We start from the raw sequence: 12,620 nt of genomic DNA, 5'->3' as shown, positions 1-12,620 counted from the left end.
CTTTGGTTTATAAGACTTACAAATTCGAATTGGCTTGTAATTTGACAGAGACTTGTTTTGAAGCTTGTAAAGCTTTCAACTAGTTGAAAATACTTTGAGTTAACACGTTCTTGTGAAAACTAACTTTCTCTTAGAAGTAAAGAAGAGAAAGAATCCAAACGATCTGAGAAGGAAAGACGGTACCAATTAAAACCATTTGCTATTTAGCGTTCGTTCCCCTCACTATCTACAGATGCTTAAAAAAAAAAAAAAAACTACTACAGCAATCTATGATAATTAATTATACTAATGAATATAAAAACCATGCCGTGAAAGATCTGGGATGACGATAACAGAAGAGGAAAACCATACTCCATACCTTCACTGAACAAAAAAAAAAAATTTTAAACACGGAGAGTACTGGAGGCCCGAGGAGGCTTATTGTCACTTCATTTGTAAACAAAACAAGCGAATGCTTCGAATGCGAACCCAATTATTGAAAGATTGTCGCGAAAACGCAACACGAATTTCCAATGGCGATCGAAAGTAGCATGGAGGGTGTCGGAAATCTGAGGATACATGTCACTCAGGTTCAAAGGAATACCACCTGTATTTTCTAATGAGCAGTCGCTGATTATGAATGAAATTGTAGTTTGGTTTTGTTGTTTTGTTTTATGGCATATCAACATTTTTCAGGTTAGTTAATGCCGAATTGTACGGCATAAACACGTTAAGCCACCAGTTCCCGTTCAATCACTGACGTTAAGCACTGTTGAGCCTGGTCAGTACAAAAATGGGTAGACCGTTTGTCGTTTCCAGGTGCGGTAAGTGCATTCCGCTTATCTCGGCATTGTTTCCAGTCAACCTGGATTATTCCTTGTCATTGGACTCAAGCATTACCGACTCAGTAGAGGTGCGGTTGATGATTGCGCAACCCTTGCCTAAAATCCAAGCGCAGCTACTCTTGCAGTGGTATCCATTGTCCTTTGAGATTGAACGGAGACTTCGCAATGTTGAGTCCAGTAATTTTGGAATAAAGGTGTTATTCTTCAAGTTCTCTATATCTTGAAATATTTTTTCGTGGTGTTTGTTTTGGCTGTCGTGTTTTACGGCATATCAACCTTTTTTTTGTTATTTAATGTCAAATCCAATAATTTTAGATAAGAAGTTTGTGTGTTTCCAATTTTTTATTTTTTTATTTTTAAATATTTATTCATGGAATTAAGTTTGGTTATTTTGGAGAGAAAAATTGTAGTTTTTAGTTTTGGTTTTACAGAACATAATTGAGTTGAGCAAAAGGAAAAAAAAAACCAAAAAAAACCCCAAAACAAAACAATAACGCCAATGGTTGGGGTATTTTTTTACATGGAGTCCACCACTTATCAAGGCCCAATGGCCACTCGAGGATAAGGGTTATTGTGTGTACAGTAATTAATTGGATAGTGTAGTAATAGTGTTGGAGAATTGATAAAGTGTCATTACTTAAGGGGGCGGTTCATCAGGAATTTGTTTGTGTTGGACTTGAAGACATCCAGGTTGAAGTCGGGGGGGGGGGACAGGCTAGCGGCAGAGAGTTCCACAGGCATGCAGTTCTAAGAAAGAAGCTTTGTTCAAGGAATCTACGTTTTGATTTAGGCACAGATAAAAAGTGGGGAAAATTATTGACGGTGGTTTCAGCTATACGGTGTGTTGTTTTAAAAAAGATTGGTGAGGGGGAACCAGAGAATGGAGCTCAGACGAGCACTTGCCATGGAAATAACGATAGAACAAAGATAGGCTCGCTACAACTCTTCTATGGGAAAGAGGTTGCAGGGTAGAGAAAAGGGCGTCCCCCACCAAGCCCCGAAGTCTATTTTGTACTCTGTCAAGGCAGGATATGCTGTTTTTAGCAGCTCCTGTCGAGATGTGGCCGCAGTACTCCATCCTTGGACGTACTTGGCTTTTATATAGATAGAGAATTGCATCATTAGTGAGATATCTTCTGGAGCGGTAGAAGGATCCCGCCATTTTCCCAGCGACCTTGGCCACAAACTTGATGTATGTGTTCCATTTCAGATCAGGAGTAAAGGTCAAACCCAGAAGCTTAACAAAACATGGGGCCTCCCCTAGACAAGAGCCATCCATTTCAATTGATGCCAGATGGGGATCAGAGCGTTTATGATGTAGAGATAGGAGCTTGGTCTTAGATTTATTAAAGGTAACTAGCCACCTCTTCTCCCACTGAACCACGCGCTCAAGATCAGTGGAGAGTGAATCAGAGAGAACACTATCATTTACAGCCTTTGATGTGTTGCCATAGATGGTCGTGTCATCAGCATAGATGTCAACAAAAGATTTTAGTATGTGTTTTGGGAGGTCATTGATGTAGATCAGGAAGAGAGTTGGGCCAAGTATGGACCCCTGAGGGACACCAGCATTAATACTGTGGGCCTCTGATTTCTGCCCATCAGCCACTACTTTTATGAGCCTATCAGAGAGAAATGATTTAATGATGGAGAAAACATTTCCAGTTATACCTTAGCTGGAAATCTTGTGTAGTAGGCCTTTATGCCAAACCTTATCGAAGGCCTTGGATATGTCAAGAGCAATTGCCCTAGAAATGAAGCCTTTGTCAAGAGATTCGCTAATCCTATGAGATATAACCGTTAGCACATATGCTGTAGATCTAGCAGAACGGAAACCATATTGTATGTCGCTAAGAAGGTTATTTCTGCTGAGGTGGTTGACTACTTTTCTATTTATTGTGGATTCCAGCAACTTACTCATGACACATAGGAGACTTATTGGTCTGTACTGAGAGGAAGATGAGTTATCACCTGAATTTTTTAATACAGGGCATACTGATGAGGTTTTCCAGGGTGTTGGGAAGCACTTTTCCTTAAGGCAACGCTTAAACAGTTTGGTAAGTATGTGGGCAAGTTCTGGTTTTAATTTTTTCAATACTATAATTGGAATACCGTAAGGACCAGTTGCTTTACTGGAGTCATGGTTCTTGATTAGCTTGGCGACCTCACGCACAGATATTTGTATGTTGCATAGCATGTTGTCTGCTATAGGAGGGAATATGAGGAGTTGACCGCCTTTCTTCGCACAGGGTAGAATTTGCTGCAAAGTTCTTGGCAAATAGTTTGGCCTTGTCGGATGCTGTCGAGATGACCTTTGGTCCATTGATAATCGTTGAGATAGAACGCACGTTTCTGTTCAGGATCCTATTTTTTTTAATCTAGAAGCCGATATCTTCCGACGGCCTAATCTGGTAAGTAAGTATAAAAATGGATCTACATTTTAAATATTACCATCCATCACCTGACGTAAGCAGGTGCTTTTGGTGAGTATCGAGATTTTGTTTTTGTTTGACTTTTTACTTATTTATGTTTTGGTTTTGCGATACGATATTAGAACATGGATCTCTACGGACTGAGCCACGACCGCGCTGTAATCTTCCTCTCCTCCGCCGTCTCCATTAGATGTGAGAGAAGTCGGTCTGGAGTCAGCGTGTCTGTGGTTATGTTAGAAGCAGTAGCTGTATCGGGGACAGAGGCAGCTGGCGAAGCTTAGTGAACATTATATATATATATATATATATATATATATATATATATATATATATATATATATACACAAATATATACATCGCATGAAAATATACTTATGACAAGTGAGCTACTACTACATAAGTGTAATTATGAATGAACCACTGTTGGAGTTAATACCGAAATGACATTTCAGAAATGTATATATAATGTTTAATCTTATAATATAAAGATATCTATTCATTTTCACACGCACACACGCGTGCGCGCACATTATATATATATATATATATATATATATATATTGAAAAAATATATACATACATGCATAAATATATGTGTGTATTTAATGTATATTTATGTATTTACGTAGGTATGTATGCATAACTTCGTGCTATAGAGCAGTGTAGAGACGGCTGAACACGAAAAGAGATATTTCTATATGGACACGCCAAGCACTTTGCGTCCAAAGCCACACTGAAACAAAGTGTTATCGAAAACAAAAAAAAAAAGGAAGAAGAAAAAAAGAAAACAAGAAAGAATTAAGAAAGGAAGTTAGACGTAAAAATGAAAAGGGAATAGTAACAAAAGAATAGGATATTGACAAACAGCGAAAGAAGAAGATACAATACAAATGAACAGCAAAACAAAAACAAACAAAAACACAAATAAATAAAGAGAAAGAGGAAGAGGATGTACAGCAAATATATCGTGTAAGTAGTTTTAAACATTTCAAATTGAAATTGTAAAAACAAAACAAAAAAAACCTTTAATTTAAAAAAATATATATTTTTAATAATACGCAACTAGACGCTCATTTCTAAGCGCACGTTCGCGTGTCTATCTCTCTGTGTTTCCTTCTTTCTATCTATCATACCTTATCGCTGTTTCTCCGTCTTTTTTTTTTTCGCGCGCACTCGAAGATATAAACAAATACGATTCGTATCGCAAGGACGACTGACAAAAACGCACGCCAATCCGTCGACACAAAGGCTACTATACAACGACAAAATCATTCATACTAACATACACGTAAATGAAATTATGCTATACTCCAAAACATAACAATTATTACTTATACACGCACATTATTACTAGAGCTCTGACAACAGCATATTCTTTTCATTGTTTTGACTCTCGAGTATATATCCGCCACAGTTAGACACAATTAATCAACCGAGAACCACATCACTCTACATAAAAACATATAAGATATCAATGGATATATAACTGAGAATCAAAACAAGGAAAAGAATATGCTGTTGTCATAGACCTAATTATTACACACACACACATACACACACACACATATATATATACACATATATATATATATATATATATATATATATATATATATGATTAAATATTTCCTTTAAAAAGTGCTCGAAGCGTATGTAAAATTATATAAATCTCATTTAATTGTCTAATAATATTAGACATTCTTTATTTATGATAGCCATTATTAAACCCCTGACAAGACGATTAACATCGTCGAAACGTAGATATATTTACATAGATGTGTTTCTGATATTTATATAATGTAACACACAAACACGCGCGTGCGTGTGTGTGCCTATTTCTGTAACTCTTATTGGCTTGATAATGTAATAAAGTTTCTATACATATTCTCCATCTCTTTCTCTCTGTAAATATATATATATATATATACATATATATATATATATATATGCGTGTGTGTGTATATGTGTGTGTGCGCGTGTGTGTGTGTGTTAAGAAAGAGAAAGTAAATGAGAGAGAGAGAGAGGGCGATATAAGACGCTCGTAGGCCCTAAAGACAATAGTACCCTCCTGTAAAGGCGCTTTTTTTAAAGGATATATATTTAATACAACAGTTGCAGAATTTCCAACCGTACTTTTCGGTAAGCGGCATTGACTGAGCTCAATGACAATAAATCTGGGAAGACTAGAAGTAATGCCGGGCTAAGCAGAGATATGCTGCTGTTATTTCGGAGTATTCCTTCTACTCGACTAGTTAATTAACTGAGGCATGGTAGTTTCTTCTACACATATATTTAACACGTAGCTGTAGGGACCGTGCATATCTTTCATAAAAGTATGAGTTTAAGTGATGCAGCAAACCCGACAGATAGGTACGGACAAACATGGCGAAATAAAGATAGGGGATATAGTTTGAAAGTCGGTTTATCATATTTTTTAAGGTTTTCAGCTACTTTTTTTTTATTGTATTTCAAAGATTAAAGACTAAAGATAATTTCCAAAAGAAAAAAATATTTGTACGCGTGAAAAAAAAAAAACTATCAAAAATGATTTCACGGCCAGCTATCAAATTCAGCTAAATTTTGAAGTTAAATAAATTCGTTGTTAAAATCCTTTGAAAGATAAATATTAGTTTTCTGCGTTTATTTCAAAGATAATTGGTAAAGTCCAAATATATATTAAATAGAAAAAAAAAAACTCGTCTGTACAAAAAATAGCTTAATTAGGCCCCCAAAGCGAGAGATTCTCGCTGCGTTCAGCAAAAACAAAACAAAGTTCCCTTGGATTATACGGCAGCTCAAAATCTCATGATCACAAAAAGGTGTCTGACAATACGTCAGGCTGTTAAAGGGTGGTTGTGGGTGGTGGTTTGCTTTCCTTTTTCCCAGTCATGCACCCATACATGTCTATCGTAAACGTTTGTATAATTTTTACCAGTTTTAATTTAATTATTTTGTTATTACCTGTTTTTAAATTTAAAAAAGAGTTTTAATTTTTCAAATTACGCCGAAAGTTTCACATTCATGCAAGAAAGGAAACTAATAGAATTTTACTTATAGAAATTTCACAACTCTGCAATCTAAAAAACAAAAAATATATAGTGGAAATATTTTTTGCGATTCTAAATTTTTTGGTGTAAAAATATTAAATAAACAATACTTAATTTAATGATAATATCGGTAGTTTGAGAAATTAATTTACCTTCAAGTTATACTGAATTCATTATATATATATATATATACATATATATATATTATATTATATTATATAAATACATATATATTTGTATATATGTATTTATATATGTATATGTATTTATATATATGTATATACATATTCATATATAAATATGTATTAATAAAAAGTCAATACAAAAATATATAAATGTTTATATCTTTTCTGTATTTATTTCCTATGTGTTGACTTGTAGGAATACGAAAAGTCTTTTGAAATAAACGATAATCTTTCTTTCAAAAGCACATATTTTCGACCTATCCTTCCGTTTTTCTCAGTGTGATATATATATATATATATATATATATATACATATATATGTAGAAATATATTTTTTTATTATATATCAATGCTTATATAAAAAGCTCAATGTAATTAGAGAGCAATATAGAGAATAAATGACAAAAAGTTATATTCCAAAATACATGATGTTGACCATCTTATAATTTATTCCTTTAATTCAGTTGATAGATACTGTCAAGAATTGTATGAGTCAACCATTTTATAATTTATTCCTTTAATTCATTTGGCTTACACAATTCTTGACAGTATCTGTTTCGTAGCGCAAAATCAATCACTTAATTATTATCTCAGTCAGTTAAGGGCATAATAGATTCACTGATTGATATAATAATTAAGTGATGGATTTGGCACTACGAGACAGGTACTGTGAAGAATTGTATAAGTCAACAGAATTAAAGGAATAAATTATAAGATGGTCAATATCATGAATTTGGAATATATATAACTTCTTGTCATTTATTCTCTCTCCTCTTTCTCTCTCTCTCTTTCTCTCTCTCTCTCTCTCTCTCTCTATATATATATATATATATATATATATAGTATATTTAGCAGTTCTCTTGCAGCTATAACGGTAAACGACATTATTTACCACGGTAGCAATGTGCACGCATATTCAGTCTAATATTTACTAAGTCCTATTTAGTAAGAGGGCGCCAAACGCACACGCAGACATCATAAAACTGTGCCTATCACGTTTGGTTTCATATTTACATAGAAATGGACAAGCATGGTTGGATAGCAGAAAAAGGAACAAGTAGGTCTTCCCTGCACGAATGGAACTTACTGTGTATTTGTATATATATAGTTTGTAGTATATATATATATATATATATATATATATATATATATATATATATATATATATATATATTTGTAGTATATATATATATATATTCGTAGTATATATATATATATATATATATATATATATATATACATATATATATATATATATAAGTGAACGTGTCTGTGTGTGCAGATATTCTACATGATTTATACTTGCGTAATATTTGCGTAAAACCTCTTTATCTATCTCTCTCTCTCTATATATATATAAGTGAACGTGTCAGTGTGTGTGTGTGTGTATGTGTGTGTGTGTGTGTGTGTGTGTGTGTACATTTCCCTACGCAATACCTCTGTCAATTTTCAATCTACAGATTCGAAATTTGATATACAGGGTACTGGGATTTGGGAAAAATCTTTTTTAATCCATTTTCGGGCAGGCATTTGGCTGTTAAGGGGTCAAAGTTCAACGATTTGACCTTTGAGAACGCTACCAAACTCCGCCGCCAATTTTAGTTCTAAACACTTGCAATTTTAAATATAGGTTTCTTGGACATAGATCTAGCTTAATAACTTGATTTGAGACCAAAACAATAAATGTTAAGGGATCATAATAGGGGTCAAAGTTTAAAAAAATCGACCGCTTTTTTTTTCCTTTTTTATGCTCAACACACACCTCCAAACACCCGGGCAACGCCGGGCTGAAATGCTAGTATATATAGATATATAATGCGCCTATGTCTTTGTACAGACTAATTTAATTCTTTGTAAGTAGTAAGAGCACGTATATTACGATGAAAACGCAAACGTAATTTTTAATTTGATATACTTGGAAAAGAAAATGGAAGAGAAGCATGTGTATTAATAAAGCGATTCGCAAACAATGATGGATAAAAAAAACAAAAAAAAACATTGATACAAAATAAAACATGGAAAAAAACAAAAGCACAAATGTTAGAAAAAATAAAAACGTAATAGAAATATAAAATATAAAATAAAACCCCAACGAATCCAAATTTGAGCCGTACAAAATATTGCGAAGGAACGCGCTGTTTGATATCTATCAAAAACGAAACTACTTCACCTCTCTCTTTTCCTCTCCCCCCCCCTCTCTCTCTCTCTCTGTCTGTCTTTCTTTCTCTGTGTATCGTTCTCTCTGTTTATACCTCTTTCTGTCTTTTTGATGTCCACCCCACCCACCTCTTCTCTTTTTCACCCGCTCTAGCAAAGCAACAGCAGTACGAGCAGATCTTTTTAATGTAAACAAAATGACGAGTGATAACTACAAACGGTGAGTTCTTTCTCGCTCTCTCTTTCTCTCTTTCTCTTTCTCCCTCTCTCATACACACATTATCTCTTTTTATTTACCTATTTATCCTTCTATTTATCTATTTACGTATATATATATCTTCATTCAAAAGTATCGCAAACAAAAACAAATAAAAATAAAAACAAAAAAATAATATCTACATCCATCCATCTAGCGTCACGATAGAGGTTTAGGCTTCTAACCTAGGGATCCCGATTTCGAATCTCGCGAGACTCAACCAATCTGATGAGCCGTAGATGACGAAACACGTGTCAGTGGGTAATCATATTTTAAACATATATATATATATATATATATATATATATATATATATATATATATATATATATATATATATAGGCAGCATTTTCTCATTTAGACAAATATTATTGAATATCACTCGGAGATTGGAGAAGATAAAAAGGAAAATTGTAAAACAGAATAATTCCGTGCTATTCAATGATATTTGTCTCTCTCTCTCTCTCTCTCTCTCTCTCTCTCTCTATATATATATATATATATATATATATATATATATATATATATATATATATAGACAAATATTATTGAATAGCACGGAATTATTCTGTTTTACAATTTTTGGAGTGGCCAATTGGTAAAAGGGAAAATTATTCCAAATTCACACTTAGGTAAAAATGCACTTTCATATAAATGGTTGAATTCATTCAAGACGTATCGCAAACAAATAAAAATTACATCTACATAAAACGAGATACATCCAGCAGTTGTGCGAGATAGTCCAGGGGTAGATGGCTGGGCTTCTAAGCATGGGTTCTCGATTTCTAATCTCGCTAGATTCAGCCACTCTTATGAGTCGTAAACGACGAAACACGTGTCAAAGGATATATATATATATATATATATATATATATATATATATATAAAGTTGTTTTTTGTGCATTAATATTCACATTTAGAACCCCATTTTCTATTAGTATTTATCGGCTTTCCCATCAAAGCAAAATGTGACACAAGGTCGTTTTTAATGTGGGGTTAAACCAGCTCCCCGAAAAAAAGAGCAAAAGGGGCACTCTGGTTGGGACCAAAAATAATAATTGTCCCAGTATAGAGGGTTTTCCCTCCATTAACTGGGACAAATTACCTTAATTGCAGCATGTGCAGAAAAGATACTACACTTTGATCCCATCCCGAAGGCCAAGAAGTATTTATTTGCTCCCCCACCGAGTAAATTAGGCACAAGGCCGATTTTTAATGTGAGGCGTGAAGGTGAAATGGGGACCAACTCCCCGTGGAGTAGGGGAGCTGGATAGTAACAATTGGCATGAAGGGTTGCCCCTACATTGACCAAGGTCTTATCTGTGGGGTCGCACCCACAGAGGGTCTTTGCTTGCAGTATCTGCCGGAACAGTTTATTTATTTGCTTCCCCACGTAGCAAATTAGGTACAAGGCCGTTTTTTAATGTGGAGATGGAGGGAAGGGGGGTACCAGCTCCCGAGAGGTGGGAAATGGGAGCTGGATTAGAAACTGTTGGTATGAAGGGTTGCCCCTTCAGTGACAAAGTTTAGATATGTGGGGTTGGCCCCACATATGGTCTTTGCTAGTCATAGCTGGTCTTTGCTAGTCATAGCTTGGTATTTATTTGCTTCCCCACTGAGCAAATTAGGCACAAGGGCGTTTTTTAATGTGGAGATAGGGGAGGGGGGAGGGAAAGGGGGACCAGCTCCCGAGAGGTGGGAAATGGGAGCTGGATAGTAACTGTGGTCGTAGGGTGAGCCCTACCTTGACCAAGTTCAGATATGTGGGGTTACCCCCACATATGGTCTTTGCTAGTCATAGCTAGTCATAGCTTTGCAGCATCTGCCGGAACAGATGGTATTTATTTGCTCCCCCACCGAGCGAATTAGGCACAAGGCCGATTTTTAATGTGAGGAGTGAAGGGGAAATGGGGACCAGCTCCCCGGGGAGTAGGGGAGCTGGATAGTGACAATTGGTATGAAGGGTTGCCCCTACATTGACCAAGGTCTTATATGTGGAGTTTCCCCCACATATGGTCTTTGCATGCAGTATCTGCCGGAACAGATACTAAACTTTGATCCCGGCCCGAAGGCCAAGAACAACAGAAAAAAGGCAACCCTCTTTTCTATCTATTTAAAAAGAAAAGACAACTTTGTTATACGTGGATCGTGGTCTTGCGTGCATCCGCAAAAAAAAAAAAAAAAAAAAAAAAAATCCAGCTAATTTGCATATTCTTTAAAACATTCATTTTAATTAATTCCCTAATAGTTTTTCTTCTTATTTTCTATTGAGATGATTATCTTTAGTCGACTATTACGTGTAATTATATTCATGGAGATATTCTACATGATTTATACTTGCATAATATTTGCGTAAAACCTCTTTATCTATCTATCTATCTATCTATCTATATATATAAGTGAACGTGTCAGTGTGTGTGTGTGTGTACATTTCCCTACGCAATAACTCTGTCAATTTTAAGCCTACAGACTTGAAATTTGATATAAAGGGTACTGAGATTTAGGAAAATTTTTCTGATCGGTTTTCGGCCAGAAATTTGGCTGTTAAGGGGTCAAAGTTCAACGATTTGACTTTTGAGAACTCTAGCAACTCCTCCAACAATTTTGAGTCAAACACTTGAAATTTTAGATATAGGTTCCTTGGACATAGATCTAACTTAATAACTTGATTTGAAGCCAAAACAATAAATGTTAAGGGATCATAATAGGGGTCAAAGTTAAAAAATTATAATGATTTACGTATGATAACCATTAAGCCAGCTTGCTACGTTCATTAAAAAGTGTTTTCAAACCTACTTATTCTACACATAAGGAAACTGTCATATACAGGATTCGCGCACACACAGTCATAAAACAGAAATATCCGATAAACCCACCCAAGTATCAATTTTTCAATTTTAATTCTTTTAGGGGGCATTTTTCCGATTAAAACGTTTTCCACATGTCTGAATACCTTATATACCAATTCAAATCCGTAAATTAAAAATTCTTCTAGTATATTGTTTGAGAGCTGTCCTTACACACACACACACACACACACACACACACACACACACACACACACAGAGCCACACACACACGCACACATACATACATTCTCCCTTTTATATATATATATATATAGAGAGAGAGAGAGAGATAGATACATTCTCCCTTTTATATATATATATATATATATATATATATATATAGAGAGAGAGAGAGAGAGAGAGATAAAATATATATATATATATGCATGTGTAGTAGTAGTAGTAGTAGTAGTAATAGTAGTAATAGTAGAAAAAATAATATGTATTACAAGTAATACACAAATATACGTTATATTTCGCAAAATGATTTCCTTCGGGATTGAACCCTTAATGTTGCAATGTAATTTCCTTGCCATAAATATATAGTATTACTATCATTAAGCTGAACGCGCTCATTTAAAACTGTTGAAGTAAACACTAAAAATTCTACAGAAAATACGTTATATTATTTCCATATAATAGTATATGTACTCATGCATGTGTCTGTCGTACTTGTATCTCTCTCTCTCTCTCTCTCTCTCTCTCTCGCCGTATGTGCGCGTGTACGGAAGGTCTCTACGAAATTCTCTGTTCATTTATTGTCTACAGACTTGAAACTTTATATATAGACCATTCCGGACTCATTTGATTTGATTTGATTTTAGCGCGTAAAAATAGCTATTTTGGTTTTGATTTTAACTGATTATCAAC

The sequence above is a fragment of the Euprymna scolopes genome, chromosome 39, assembly GCF_053919585.1.
Source record: "Euprymna scolopes isolate OS-2025 chromosome 39, ASM5391958v1, whole genome shotgun sequence".
NCBI lineage: Eukaryota > Metazoa > Mollusca > Cephalopoda > Sepiida > Sepiolidae > Euprymna > Euprymna scolopes.
Note: the sequence above shows the minus strand (reverse complement) of the source record.